Raw genomic sequence first — 15682 nt, 5'->3', positions numbered from 1 at the left:
GGGCCTCTGCAGGGAGACGGGGAATGAGGACTCCCAGAAAAGAGGAATAGAACATTTTACCATTTCTCAAAAGTGATTCTTACCCCATCAACTTTACACATGAGGAATCTAGCAGATCAGAGTGGGTAAGTGGCTTGGCCAGGTTCACCCAGGAATTGGTTGCAGAGCCAGAGCTGAGCCCCATTTGTCCAGACAGCCACTCCTCTCCTTCTCATTTTTCTTCTTCCCAGGTTTTTCTCTGTCTCTGCTGCTGTCTGCCTGATTCCTTGCTTTTTATTCCAAATATGTAAACCTCTAATAAACCTAGAAATAGGCTTATGCCCGATTTATCTCCAGTTACAGAGGAGCCGGGGCCCATTATAAGGTGGATAAAAGTCCCCATGTGCAGTTTTTAGAAATGCTTCTCCAGCATAAACAGCTTAACTCCATAAAGCACCCTGAGAATGTTTGCTTAGTGGCTCCAATTTTTAAGAGGCTGACCTTTGCTACAAGACCTTGGGTCTATTCAGACAATTGCAACATAGCAGATCACAGCCGCTCACATCTGAGCGTGGTAAACCAGCCACCTCGGAGAGGCCTTATCCAGAGTTTATTCACAGTGTGTGGCACTTGGTAAGGGCTCAATAAACAGCTGGTGAAGTAAAGACTGAATCAAATAGTCAATAAATATTAGCTTTAGCAAAACAAAATTAGGAGGTTAAATCCCCTAAAAGGAAAAAAATCAAATAGCATATCCTCTCCAGCAAAAAAAAAAAAAAAAAAAAAAAAAAAAAAAAAAAAAAACCTTATTAATATTATTTTTTTTACTGTTATCGGTGCCATTGAGTGCCCTGCTCTTAGGGACAGCAGGTCACATTCTGGGGCATGAGCTCTCAAATCTGAGGTTTCATTCAGATATTCAGTATTTTAGAGCACTGTCCATGTGCCTGCAACTATGCTAGGTAAACTGGGTATATAATAGTGAATCCCACAGATATACGGTCCCTGCTTTGCAGAGCTCACAGATCATGGAGAAGAATCTCTGCTTTGGGATTTATTAGAAGGAGACCAGTTGTTTCCAAAGGAATCTCAGCTTTCACTCTTCAACTCAGAAGCCAAAGGGCAAGAAAGCCAGTGTTTGTCATCCAGGGGTTCCAGAGCGTCTGGGCTTAGGGTTAGGTCACAGAAGTGTCCCCAGCCATTCCTCATGCTGCAAGCAGGTAAAACCCCTGAGGATGACGTGTGGGAATAGTGGGTGGCTTCTCATCCTTCCTAAGGGGCCAAGCCAAGGAGACAAACAGCACTTTATTAGAGATAAAAGCCCATTGAACAATCCATACCCCATTTTTATAGCCTGGAACCACTGACCCTCCCTAAAACAAACAAATAACAACTCAAAGGAACAGTCGAGCTCTAAGAGGGCCTGGAGTACACCCAAGATCAGGAGGCAGTGAGGGGAGCGACCACCACACAGGACGTCAGTGATCAAGTATCCAGTGCCGGCTTTCTGACAACGTGCTGGTAGCCTGGACAAGTCCTTGCCCTTTCTGAGTTTTCCAGGTTAGGTGAGATGACCTCTGAGTTCCTTCTGAGGCCAACCCTCTGATATGGTTTGGGTGTGTCCCCACCCAAAATCTCATTCTCAATTGTAATTTGAATTATAATAACCATATATTGAGGGCAGGACCTGATGGGAGGTGATTAGATCACAGGGGCGATTCCCCAATGCTGTTCTCATGATAGTGGGTGAGTTCTCATGAGATCTGACGGTTTTATAAGGGGCTTTTCTCCCCTTCACTCTGCACTTCCCTCTCCTGCCGCCATGTGAGGAAGGATGTGGTTGCTTCCCCTTCCACCATGATTGTAAGTTTCCTGAAGCTTCCCCACCACACTGAACTGCAAGTCAATTAAACCCCTTTTCTTCCTAAATTACCCAGTCTTGGGTATGTCTTTATTAGCAGTGTGAGAACAGACTAATTCACCTTTCATGTCCATTTCAATGCTTCTCTCATCCCTGTCTTTGACCCTCTGCCTGTCTCCCCACCCCTCCATAGGCTCCTACTTATGCCTGGATTGTGCTGTGGAATTAGTAGCAGTGCCTTCTCATTATCAAAAGTGTCTTGGTTTGGATGACAAATTCTATAGCTGCCCTACCCATCTCCCACCCATCTTCTCTTCTTTCCCTCTCTCTTTTTCTCTGTTTTCTTGGAGATTCCTGCAGACCTGACCAGCCCACTAGTGGTCTTCAAGGATGCAGAGATCCAAGACCACCTGCCCTATGCCGTATCTCCTCTACGGAGCTTCCACTTTCTCCCTGTCCTTAAGCAGCTCGTCCTACCACAGGCCTAAGAAACAATGAAGCACCTCCCTCCAAGGTGGGGGAAAAGCCAGTTTTCTAGGGAACCACAGAACACTCAGCCACCCCAAAGTCTGGGAAGGAACCTCAGCTTTCACTCTGGACTCAGAAGTCAAAGGACAGAGGAGCCGGTGCTGCTGCGCCAAGGGCCCGGGGAGCACTTGGGATTAGGTTTGGATGGCTAAAGAAGACTCAGCTCAGGCAGACCCCTGCCTCGCCACACTCGGTCATCCTGTGGCTTGCCAGAGACCTCGGTCCAGGCCCTTTTTCTGTGTCATCCACAGGGGAGTTCACTTCTACTCAGCACTGGCACAGAGCACCTCCACCCCACACATACCTCTGAGAAGCAGAATGAAATATTGACCGAGAAGACAGGCTTGCATTTGTTCCTGTTGCCTCTCAGAACAAAAGCCGAAGGCCTGACAATGACCTAGAAGGCTCAACATGGTCTGTCTTCCCCTCACCTCCCCAACCCTCTGCCTTAGGCCACCTCCTTCCCTTCTCCCGTCTGCTTATTCTGCTCCAGCCCTTTGAACCCCTGGCCATTCCTCTAATGCCAACATGCCAGACATGTTCCCACCCCAGGGACTTTGCACCCGCTGCTCCCTCTGCCTGGAATGTTCTTCCCTCAGATAGGTACCTGACTCATAGTCTGCTTCTCTGAGCTTCCCATAAATGTCACCTTTCCTGTCAGGATTACCCTGGCTGCTCCATTTAAAATTGCAATCCTAGTATCACTTATTCAGTCCTATTTTTCACAGCACTTAGGATCTTCTAAGATTTGTACCCTATACTTATGTATTGTTTTGTTTACCACTGCATTCTTGTACCTAGAACAAAGCCCGGTACAGTGGACACTGAATAGACAGGGAATGAATCCCTTGGGCTGGGACTCTCTGAGAGCAGAGGTCATTTTTTTTTTTTTTTTTTTTAGATGGAGTCCCTGTTGCCAGGCTGGAGGGCAGTGGTGCGATCTCGGCTCACTGCAACCTCTACCTCCTAAGTTCAAGCAATTCTCCTGCCTCAGCCTCCTTCCGAGTAGGTGGGACTACAGGCACACGCCACCTCACCCAGCTAATTTTTGTATTGTTAATAGAGATGGGTTTCACCGTGTTGGCCAGGATGGTCTCGATCTCTTGACCTTGTGATCCGTCTGCCTCGGCCTCCCAGAGTGCTGGGACTACGGGCGTGAGCCACTGCACATGCCACTTTAATAGTTTTTGCTTCTGTGCAGCAGGCTGTGACTGGGACCTCCCATGTGCCAGGCATAGTGCTAGGCACTGAGGACCTATGAGATCCATCACTAGCACTGCTGTTAACACAAGAGTTTGCATTTATTCAGCCCTCTAACCTGCCAGGCACTGTTGTAAGTGCCTTGTAAATACTGACTCATTTAATCCCTGCAACCACCCTAAATTGTAGCTACTCTTGTCAACCCTATTTTCAGATGGAAAAACAGAGGCACAGCATAGTTAAATAACTTTCCCCAAAATCTGTGTGGATAAGAGACAGAACTGGGACTTAAATCCAGGGGTCTAGCCCCAGAGCCCATATGACTCTCAGGGAGCTCACAGACCTGTAGAGGCGACAGACATATAAAAAGCCATGCTGTGCCACCTGACTTGGGGACAATGGCAAATGCTGAGCACAAGCATGCTGAGGAAGCAAAGCAGAGACATTAATATCAAATACAACTAAGGAGGCTGAGAAGTGCTTGTTAGGAGAAATGATGTCTCACTGGGGTCTTGAAGGATGTATAGGAGTTCACCAGCTGAAGAAATGGGGAGGGTGTGAAGCATAGAGAGTTTCTGGGAATTATGAGGTGTCCATATGATTAAATCATGGAATGCACATGAGGGAGGGGTAAGAGGCAAAGCCAGAGTAGCAGATAAGGAAGCTCATGAAATGCCAAGCTGAAGAGTTTGGTCTTTATGAGGAGTTCTGGACAGCAGGATTTCGAGCAAGCTTGTGAATTCATTTGTTCATTCAAATAACAAACATTTTAAAAACGTTTACTATGGGCTAGGCAGAGTCCTGTGTTCTGGCACTTGTGTTTGGAGATTATTCCCAGCAGATAGGAAAGGTACCTGGGTTAAATCCTGACTCACAGCAGGATTTAACCTCATGGTTTGTCTGTCAATGAAATGAATACATGAATGAATTTTTAAAAATGGTTCTTATTGCTTTACCCAGCAATCTAGACATGAAACTTTGAAACATTGAATGGAAGTTCTGACCTCCATTCCTCTACAGACCCGCACTGCATTTTTATCTGAGCTTCCTGGCAGCCAAGGCAAAAAAGGAGATAACAGAGTCTGTAGTTCTCATTTGTCTTCAGAAAAAAACAAACAAACAAACAAAAAAGAAACATATTAAGTTATTTGAGAGAGAAATTCTATTTCCTGGTATTACCTTTCGGGAGGAGTTTATCTCTTGGCGGCAAAGCAGTAGCTCTTATTTTTCTCACTAAAGCAGGAGCTGCAGGTTGCCTGGGAATCCCAGCCTGCCTAGATGGTAACACCACCTTGCAATGGCAAACATTGCCAATTTCCTCCCCCGTCACCTGCCCGCAGGTAAATCCAGCTCATAGTTCAGAGGCGAGTTGCTAAGCATATGCAAGAGCATACGGACGGCCCTGGGAGGGCAGCCACCACTGGCAAACACCTCAGCGGCCAACCTGCTGCTGCAGGGTCCCCACCGAATAGCCAAGGCCACCACATCTGGGGCTCGGCTTGGGAGCAGGGCAGCCCACCCGGCCTGGGGAGACAAGGGGCCGAGTCTGGTGACTTTCTAGGGCAGACTGGGATTTTCTCCGGGTCTTTTACATGGCGGACGGCTCAAGGCCTGCGTGGGGTAAGGCTGGGAGCCAGGGACCGCAGCCCAGCCGTGCCTCTGCCAATCTGATCATCTTTCAGCCTCCAGCTCCTCCCTTTCCTTCTCCTGACTGTTTCTGACTGTTTTCCTCCTCTCACGTTTGCTCACACTGGCCCCGGCCTCTCCCTGGCTGATGTCCTCTCTGTTTCCCCACCTGTTGATTCTGTTTCTCTGCCCGTTTTTCTCTGGACTTCCCTTGCTTTTTGTTGCTGTTTCTTCCTCCACCTCTGCCCCAGTTCTTCTTCACCCTCCCCCGTGAGCCCTTCCCTTTCCCTCTGTCTCTCCACTCATTCTCTGTGCTGCTGCTTGTCCTCCTGTCCTCTGACGGTTCTCTTTCTCTATGTAGCTATTGGGCGCTCTCCCTCCCTCCCCACCTCTGTGGTTTCTCCATCAAACATCCTCTCTCTCTCTCTCTCTCTCTCTCTCTCTCTCTCTCTCTCTTTCTCCCCCCTCCCCCGCCGCCTTTCCCTCTTCCTCTCCTTTTCCCTCCCCTGCCCTCCCTGCTTGGCTCCCTGGCCATCACGATCAGCCCCTTTACCTATACCTCTCACTTGTCTTTCTGTCCTGATCCTCAGAGAAGGGGGCTGGAGCCCGGGGCCCCAGTGCTGCGAGAAACACAAGGACACTTCACGAGCTCCGAGTTCTGAGTCTGTGCCTTACAGATCCCCCTTTCCTGTGGCTGGTGCTCTCCTGGCCTCTAGGACACTCACTCCCCACCTCTCCCATCCCCCTACCCGATCCGCATACGCATGGAGTGGCCCCAAAGCCCAGCCTGGCCTGCTGGCCTCTCTGTGCCTGGCTTCATTCCATTCATTGCTCCTCCCACCTCCTTGCCTGGTTTCCATGGTTACCTTGACTCTCAGAGGCCATGGTGGATGTCTGGTGCTGGTGCCTTAGACTAACTGGGATCGGGAGCCTCCCTCCTCCTCTTCACCCTGAAGAACCCACCATAACACTCTAAGGACCCACCTGGTTCTCAAAAGGATATTGCCAGTAGCTGGTTTGAAGAAAGATTAGAACCGTGGCCAGCTCATCCCAGCTGAGGCCATGATCAAAAGGACACCATTAGCCAAGTGTAGCTCAGACCAAGATCCAAGCGGCTGAATCCTTACTAACATTCATTCATTCAAGCAATCAACCAAACATCGGAGAATAGAGGGCTCAATCAAGACAAGTCCCTGCCTTTGAGAAGCACCCCTAGATGACAGGGGCAGAGGGTGCTGGAAATATTGACCTCCTTGTGTCTGGGGCATCAAAAATGTCCCCCAGAGGACAGGGTAACAGTTGAGCCTCAGAGGGTGAATAGGACTAGGAGAAAGAGCCAGCTGGTATTTGAAGCGAATGACACAATTTGTGCAAAGGCACTAGCTTGGGGACAGGGTGATGGGAAATGTGAGCTCTAAGAGGTTGTAGCCCTGATGCGTAATTCAGTGTCTGGCAGAGTACATGCTAAACACATGCTGATGGAGGAAGGGAATGAATGGGTGAATGGTCTACAGGATGCCCAGTGGAGTCTGGGAGCACCAGGGGACACGGATGGGCAGAGAGCGAACAGCTGGGAAGACGTGTCTGGGCGGGTTTCATTAAAGACTCATCCACCCGAGCTGAAGAGTTAAGACTTCATGACTTGGACAACTAGAGATTTGTTTATTACGTCCTTTGTTTTTCTTTTGGAGAAATAACACTCTGGCAGCTATTTTGAAGATGAACAAGAGCTGGAACATGTACATTTTACAAGTTCACAACTAAACTCTTCCTCTTCCCCACCTCCCCGCAGAACCTGCAAGAAGCAGGAAGAACCATGGCCATGTATTTCCAGCTGATTGCAGCTCCATCCTTCTCATGCTCCAGCCAAAAGCCCTGGCGTCACCCCTGACTCATCTCTTTCTCTCAGCCCCCACGTTTGATCTGTCAGGAAATCCTGTTAGCCGCACTTGTAATCCAACCATTTCTCGCCACCTCCTCTGCCACCATCCTCCTCCAAAACACCCTCGTCTCTCCCCTGGGCTATTACAATGGCCCCTCGCTTTCGGCTCTCACCTTCTCCCTTCCTCCTCCTGCCTCCCCCACTGCAGGTGTATCTCTTCTTATACACCACGCAGAGTGAGCCTGTTAAAATGTTGGTCACATCACTTCATTTTTCAGCTTGAAACTCTGCAATGACTATCTCATACTGAGTCAGGGTCTAGCAATGGTTCAAGGATCTTGCATGGTCTACCTGCTAGCACCCCCACCTCCTCTCTGAGTCCCTCTCTACTACACTGGGTCCCCAGGCACACGCAACTGTGAATCCATTACACCACCTCCTCCCCACCGCTCTCTTTTTTAAAATAAATTACCCAGTCTAGGGTATGTCTTTATCAGCAGTGTGAAAACAGACTAATAACAAGCCCCTACGGTGCAGTCTACCGTTGGATGTTGGGGCAGGTTCTTGCAGAGGCTCTGAGTGTCATCCTGGCCTCTGGGGCACTCACTCCTAGATTGAGAATCTTCTTCTGTCAGGGGAAGTTGGAGAGCTAAGCAGTCATCTTTCCCGGACTCCTTTGCAGCTGGGATCTGGGCTATGAATGTGGTTCCATAGGTAAACATGCCCCCGGGAGGAGGAGAAGGAGGAAGAGAGGGGACAGCCATCTAGCTACAGCTGTGGCAGCTCCAGCATCTGCTCACCAGCTTCGCAGCTATGTGGCAGCTCCAGTGATGGCAGCAGCCTCCACACATCTGAGTCCTAGCAATGGCCATGACCTTCCAAACCAAATTCCGGGGGTGGGGTTGCCCCTGACTGCCCTTCTCCAGCCTTCCCGCAAATGTGCAACCATTTAGTTTTCTGTTTTAATCCATTTGCTGCTAAAATTCAGAGTGCTTTCCATTTCCCACACTGAATCCGAGCAGCCCGTCCTGCCGCATCCTCTGGGGTCCCTGCCCCTCTCCCTGGCCACATCCTCTCCTGTCTCCCCCTCCACAGTCTGAATAATCCCTTCTGGCTGGAGGTGTGGGTAGGGATCATTCTTTATCCATCTAACCACATGCAATCCCCAGATCTATCATCCGGGTACCTGAGTACTTCCTGTCCTTTCAAAACTCCAAGTCTGGAGTCCATCCCCTTCTGTTCTCAGCGATCACTGCGATCCTCTGGGGGAGGAAGTCTCATCATCTGCATGGGTTTGCTCTGAAGGACCTGGAAGGATTCTCCCCAGCTTTCCCATTCTCCAGACTGACCTTTTTCAAAAGCATGTTCTGTGCAGGCGGTGTGAATGAGATTCTTAAAAAACAGAGCTACCACGCAGGAAACTGGTAGTTACTCAGAGTTAAACGGAGTTCTTTAAAGCAGGACTTCTCAGAGCCTTTACTGTGCTGAGATAAATTGTGAAACCCCAAGAGGGATATTAGAGCACAGTGCTTGGCACAGCACTTCACACGTAGTAGTCTCTAAATTAACCTCAGTCTTTGGTGAGCAATTTATGATTTGGATTCTCAATTGGGTTGGGTGGGATGAAGCGAGCACTTTTTTGTGTGCTGGAGAGAGTGGACAGAGCACAGGATTTGGCTCTAGAGAGGTCCGAGTGCAGATTACAGTTCTACCACTTACTGTGAAAAACTGACCTCCTCACTTTGGACCTCAGTTTCTTCTTCAGGGACAGGAAACCTACCACTCAGGAGGGCTGGGTTCGTGAATGAAATGAAGTCCCAGTGACGCTGGATACACAGTAGCGAGGAGGGCGATCATCATCTGGAATCACAGCACCTCTAAACACAGTCCAGCCCTCCCAGTTCAGCCAGGCCGACACAGGGAGGAGAGCGTGGCTGGGCCTGGCAGGCTGTGCAGGGAATCCCGAGGGACCCTTGTACTGAATTCCAGTCGTGCCTGTGGGGGCTCTTGGGTTTCAATACACAACAGCAAGGAGTTGCTCTGCTGCTCGGACGAGTTCCTATAATGGAAGGACTCAGAGATATTCCCAAAGCCAATTTTCCACTCACGCTGCTGCTTCAGGTGGAAGGAGGCGGGGCCCCAGCTGGGGAATGGAGGGCAAAACGGAAACAGACTGATGTCACAATCGTAATGGTACAAACGAAGACCTACGACTGCTTACTGCGGGCCAGATACTGCTCCAGGCATTTTGCATTTTCTTTTTTAATTCTCACAGCAAGCCAAAGACGTAGATGCTATTATCGTTTCCAACGTGTAGCAGAGGAAATTGAGGCTCACAGCCTCCCCGGACAGCCTCATCTGTGGACTGCTGCCCGACTCTGACCACGCCCTGCCTCTCCCTGAGTCCATGATTGCTCCCATTAAATGTCCACTCCTTGGCCTTGATTCCGTCCTTGGAGTCATCTTTGCTTCCCATGGCAATGTGGGAGGCCAGATGGTTTCAGATTCCAGGGATCTTGTCCCATCCAAAATTTCAGGGCCAAGGCCGCCTGACACAGCCAGAGAACTTGAACTTTGGAGTGGAAGATGAGGCCTGAGTCTCAGAACCCCACTCACATGCTGTATTATGTGATGGGTCACTCCACTCTCAGGGCTTTAGGGTGTGACTAGGGACTGCCTTTGTCACTGGGGTGCTATGCTGGTGTCAAGGCAGATGACAAAAGCCCAACTCAAAGTGGCCTAAATAGCAGTGAATTTTCATTTTCTCATATAAATAAAAGTTCAGAATGAGAGTGGGTAATTTATAGCTCTGCGGGGGCATCAAGGACCAGGTACCTTCCATCTTTCTGTGTATCCATCCTTGCTTGCCTCATGGTGGCAAAATGGCTGCTGCAGCTCCAGGCACAACATACTCAAACAACAATGTCCATAGACCTTCAAAGAGTGGGACTCTTCCTTTTTTTCTTTTGAGACTGGGTCTCATTCTGTCACTCAGGCTGGAATGCAGTGATGCCATCATAGCTCACTGCAGCCTCAATCTCCCAGGTTCAAGTGATTCTTTCATTTCCTAGCCTCCCAAGTAGCTGGAACTACAGGCATGCACCATCATGCTAGACTTTTTAAAAATTTTTTAGTAGAAACAGGGTCTCCCTGTGTTACTCAGGCTGGTCTCAAACTTCTGAGTTCAAGCAGTCCTCCCGTCTCAGCCTCCCAAAGCACTGGGGTTACAGGCATGAGCTTTACAAGAGGGAAGAAAACCTCATCAGTACTGCCTTTGTATCTCACTGGCTAGAGTGGCACACACCGCCTAGCATCGTGCCTGGTGTCTGAGTTTGGTAGAGCTGTTCTGACAAAGTCCCAAAGCCTGGCTGGCTTAAACAATAGACATCTACATCCCCACAGATCTAGAGGCCAGAAGTCTGAGATCAAGGTGTGAGCGGGGTTGGTTTCTTCTGCAGCCTCTCTCCCTGGCTTGTAGACAGCTGTCTTCTCCCCATGCCTTCAGAATCTTTCCTCCGTGCGAGTCCATGTCCCCGCCTCTCCTTCTAAGAACATAAATCATATTGTATTAAGACACATCCTATTGGCCTCATTTTAATCTATTATCTTTTTAAAGACCTTAACTGCAAATCCAGTCAAATTCAGAGCCCCTGGAGGTTAAGACTTTGGCATGAATTTGGGGAAGGACTGAATTCAACCCGTCACACCCGGCAATAGCTCAATACACATAAGCTATTAGTATTTGTATTTGCATTTACACTCACATGCATGTTTTTTAATTGTTGCATTCTCTGTCACTACAATGGAAATTGACATGTCTTATCTATTTATTTACTTATTTATTTTTGAGACGGAGTCTCACTCTATCACCTAGGCTGGAGTGCAGTGGTGCGACCTCAGCCCGCTGCAATCTGCATCTCCTGGGTTCAAGCAATTCTCCTGCCTCAGCCTACCAAGTGGCTAGGATTACAGGCTCGTGCCACTGCGCCTGGCTCATTTTTGTATTTTTAGTAGAGAAGGGTTTTCTCCATGTTGGCCAGGCTGGTCTTGAACTCCCTGGTCTGATCACTCAGGTGATCCGCCCTCTTCAGCTCCCAAAGTGCTGGGATTACAGGCATGAGCCACTATGCCCAGCCGGAAATGGACATAAGTGCTCTATCTAACCACATTGTTTAAATTCAGCGGATGGCAGCCAGGACTGATGGGTGGAAGCTACCAGAGCAGTTTCTCCCCTTCAGGGCCAGGCTGTATCTTTGCTCTGAGCAACAGCCGGGAGCTTCTTTTCACTGATTCTCAAGAACTCAGAATTCCTCTCTCCTCACCTCCATTTCTTAGTGCGAGAAGGCAAGGAAGAGGTGCGGCCAGGCTGGACAGAAGGGTCAGAGGTGACTTTCACGGCCTTACCCTCAATGACCAGAAGCTTACATTCATCCAAACAATCATTCAGCAAATACTTACTGAGTGTCTTTGGGTATGCCAGTACTCTTCTGGGTGGTAGTGATTTGGTGGAATGAACAACGTCTCTGTTCTTGTGGAGTTCATAATCTACTGAGGAAAACAGACAATGAAGAAACCAAACCTGATCTGATATAACATCAGCACTGTGACGAAAAGAGAAGCGGGGTGGGGGCATAGGAAACAGGAGCGGGGACCAGGTGTGGTGACTCATGCCTGTCATCCCAGAACTTTGGGAGGCCAAGGTGAGAGGTTCACGTGAGCCCAGGAGTTCCAGACTAGCCTGGGAAACATAGCGAGACCTGTCTCTACAAAAAAAAAAAAAAAAAAAAAAAAAAAAAAAAAAAAAATTAGCCCGGCATGGTGATGCACGCACGCCTGTAGTCCCAGCTACCCAGGAGGCTGAGGTGGGAGGATCACCTGAGCCCAGGAGATTGAGGCTGCAGTGAGCTGATTGTGCCACTGCACTCCAGCCTAAGTGACAGGGTGAGACCCTGTCTCAAAAAAAATAAAGAAAAGAAAGGAAAAAAATAGAAAGGAAACAGGAAAGGGAAAAAACAAAGGGTGGGGGGAAGAAAATGGGAGAGGAAGTGCTATTTAAATGGGGGTTGGGGGGGGATCCAGGAGGACTCTCACAGTCGACACTTGATCAGGGGCTGCAGGAAGTGAGGAGGGAGCCCCAGCTGCAGGACCGGGCTCCAGGCTGTGGGAACTACACACACAAGAGCCCCCGGAGGAGAATTCACAGCCAGAAGCCAGAGTGGCTGGAAAGGAGTGAGCAAGGAGCAGGAGACTTTGGCTTTCACTTCTCGTGGGAAGGGAAACCGCTGGACAGTTTTCAAAAGGAAATGTCAGGCCAGGCGCGGTGGCTCACACCTGTAATCTTAGTACTTGTTGAGGCCAAAGCAGGTGGATCACCTGAGGTCAGGAGTTCGAGTCCAGCTTTGCCAACATGGAGACATCCTGCTTCTACCAAAAATACAAAAATTAGCTGGGCATGGTGGCAGGCGTCTATAATCCCAGCTGTTGGGAGGCTGAGGCAGGAGAATTGCTTGAACCCGGGAGGCAGAAGTTGCAGTGAGCTGAGATGGTGCCATTTCACCCCAGCCTGGCAAAAGAGCGACACTCCATCTAAAAAAAAAAAAAAAAGGAAATGTCGTGATATGATTTACTGTGGGCAGAATGGGAGGTACTTGTAAGAATCAAGTGAGCTCATTCATAAAAAGACTTACATGAAGGGTATCTGGCACATAGTAAGTGCTCTGTGGGATTTTCTCTCATTATTGCGATGGTTATCCTCATCTTATGGAAGAAGAAACTGAGGCTTCAAGTGGAAACTAACTCACCGGAGAGCAACCCGAGGGGTGGAGCCAGACTGTTACCAGAGCCCGGGCTGCTCTGCGCTGCTGTAGATTGAAGTCCCACAGATCCATGTCCAAGTCTTGGCCCCGCCACTCACTGGCCGTGACCTTGAATGATTAGTTTCTCATGGTTCTGTTTCTGCATCTCTCAAATGGAGGCATGGCTGACAACCTCTAACGTGGTCCCAGTGACCCTGCCTTCTGGTGTTTATGGCCTTTTATAATCCTCTCCACTGAGTCACTGACTTCTAATCAATAGAATGCCACAATGTTGAGGATGTTACTTTATGTCTGCTTACATTACAAAAGATTGTGAGTTCCACCTTGCTAGTAGACTCTACCACCTTCCACTGTGGACTTTGCAAAAGCAGGTGTACGTGTGGGAGAGGCCTGTGTGGTGAAGAGTTGACAGCAGCCTCTGGCCACAGCCTGGAGATAACTGAATTCTGCCAACAACCGACTAAGCTGAGAAAGGGATCTGTTCCCATTCAAGCCTTCAGGTAAGACCACAGCCATGGTAGACAGCTTGATTGCAGCCTTCAGAGACACTGAAGCAGAGAACCCTGCTAGGTCATGCCCAGGTTTCTCACCCACAGAAGCTGTGAGACAATAAATGAGTGCTGTCTTAAGCACTAAGCTTTGGGGTGATTTGTTACACAGCAACAGATAACTAATGCGGGGGTGATACTTGTACCTGCAACTGACCGTCACTGGGAATCAAACATAGTGTTTTGTATAAAGTACGTAGCTCCATGCCTGGCCCCAAGTGAGTTCTGAATAAATGGTAGCTGTTTTCATTTTAATAATCAAGGCTTCCCAGAGGGCAGATGACAAGCCTGCTCCACCTGGACTCTGAGCCTGAACAATGCCTGGAGTTTGGTGACAGCTTGCTCTGAGGACAGGAACGTCCCTGGCCATTTCGCTCTGCTCCCCACATTCCAGAGCCTTCTAGTAATGCTGATGTCCATGTCATGGCAGATTCCATGCTTTGCACCCCAGTTTCACCCTCAGAGGGTCCCCAAAACTGGCACATCCCCATTTCCTGACCACCTGCAGAAGGCTCCAGATCAACCTTCCCAGTCCAGGAGAGGAAGGGGTTGGAGGATGGGAGGGGGACACAGCCCATTCAGGGGCTGGAAGTTGGGCTTGGCCAGGCCTCTTCTTCCAGGGCAGCCTCTCCATGTCAGAGGAATCCAGGCAGTAAGCAAGCCCCAGGTGCTGGCCCTGGCTGCAACGTTTCATCTTCAAAGCCAGAGCCATCTCCTGTATAGCTCTTGGTATGGGCCCCACCCCCACCACACACATAGACACACACACACACACAGACACACACACAGACACACACACACACACACACAGCGGCCCCAGCTGTGAGTCATCGACTCTATTAAGGCCTATGGCCACGACCATTTCTCTTGGAGATCAGCAGCCAGGGCACGATCCCCCAACCCCCTCCCAGGGCCTGCCACTCTCTCAAAGGCAGGACGCACCATAGCCAGGCACCTGGACCATCCTCCAGCCTCCACCAGCAAACACCCTGGGTGTACGACGGGGTCTGTGGACGTCTGCTCTCTCTCTCTCTCATTGTCTTGTTGTGTCTGTCTCCCTCATGTCTCTGGTGTTTCTATCTCTGTTTCTTTCTCCTCTCCCTCCCTCCCTGCCTCACCCTCACATCACTCTTTCCCTGCCCCTACTTCGATATTGCTATTGCTGAGTCACTCACTCTGTACCCCACTTCAGGAGACTTCCTCCATCCATACACCTCCCACTCCCTAAAGCCGCCTGTGCTTCCCCGAGTGATGCCTGAGCCTACCCCTCAGCCCACTGCCATCTCCACTGCCCAAGTGCCACCTCCCCCTGAAGCCCACTCTCATTTCTTCCTCCTCCTTTACCCCAAACAGAATGCAGCCTCTCTCTACCTTTGGTCATGTGGTTCATGGGTAGGACCCCCATCCACTCTTCTCTGCCTCACCTACTCCACGCTAGGCTCTGCCAGCCTCAAGCGCAGTGGCAAACGTCAACCTGGCTCAGGTAGGTGTTCAGGAAGCCTTGAAAAGGGCAAAGGAGACAGGGAAGACAGAGGAGAGACAGATAAGAAAGTAAAGATGCCAGATGAACTTATTGAGCACCTACCGTACACCAGGCACTGTTCTGGGTGCTGCAGAATTACCAGCTGCCTTGAGTAGCAGGGGAAATGGATGTGAGCATGAAATTGTTATTGTCATAAGATCACAGAAAGGGAAGACCAGGGCTTCGGGACTCCATGGCCATGTTTCTTACGCTGGATGTGGGGGGTTTGAGAAGGCTTCCCGGAGAACGTTGTGTCTAAGCTGTGATCTGAAGAATGAGTCAGGAAGGTGAAGAGGAAAGGCAGCTGTGGAGGACTGAAGAAACAGAAGATGGAAGGCTCAGAGGCAGGAAGGCAGGAGGAGTAGATGGATGGATGAGTGGGTGGGGGAAGGAAGGTTTGGACGGAGTCGGGGAGAACTGAGCCAATGCGCAGGTGGGTCCCGGGTACGTGGTGGATGGGGCATTGCACAACCTGCTTGTCCAACTACAGGGTCGGAGCAGCAGGCGGAGGGGACGGTCCTGGGTCACATCCTTGTCCTTGTCCTCTGCGTGGCCCTTTAATCTGGATCTCAGGCAGACACTGATGACCCCAGCCTGCTCCCTCAGCCACACAGCCCTAACCCTCTGGCCTCAGTCCCTTCTGACCCTCTCTTGGGGGTCCTGGAGATAGGGTTATTTGTAGATGATAACCTCCCTGCCCCACATCCTCTCGGACACTTG

This window comes from Saimiri boliviensis, chromosome 6 (assembly GCF_048565385.1).
Source record: "Saimiri boliviensis isolate mSaiBol1 chromosome 6, mSaiBol1.pri, whole genome shotgun sequence".
Lineage (NCBI taxonomy): Eukaryota > Metazoa > Chordata > Mammalia > Primates > Cebidae > Saimiri > Saimiri boliviensis.
The sequence above is the reverse complement of the archived record's forward strand: the minus strand, read 5'-3'. Positions refer to the sequence as shown.